Genomic DNA, 433 nt, shown 5'->3' on the forward strand with positions numbered 1-433 from the left:
AATAATATAATAATGTTTTGGTTGAAAAAAATGAGTAAACCGAAATCTCAACATCATAACAAAAGTATCCAAAGTAAAATAAGTAAGGCAAAGGACAAGTTCAATCATCATAAAAATGAAAAAATAAATAAATAAATAAAAGTATGAAACAAACAAGGTAAAGAAGAGGAACACCTTTGAATAGAGGGCAGAGCCTTAAATGAAGGGCCACAGTCAGAAAATAAGGAAAGGGTTTTGGTTGGAGAATTTGGACATATCTGAAAGTTTTACATGGAAATAGCAAAATAAGAAAACCATGACTCCTAGAACCAAATATCTGAAAATTGAAAGTTGAGTTGAAAGTCCAAAAAGCACGTTTCTTATTGCTAATTATTAAGAAGAAAATGATGTAAAAGATTATTCCTTATCATTTTGTATTCTATTCTTACTCCAT

This window comes from Arachis ipaensis, chromosome B02 (genome assembly GCF_000816755.2).
Source record: "Arachis ipaensis cultivar K30076 chromosome B02, Araip1.1, whole genome shotgun sequence".
NCBI lineage: Eukaryota > Viridiplantae > Streptophyta > Magnoliopsida > Fabales > Fabaceae > Arachis > Arachis ipaensis.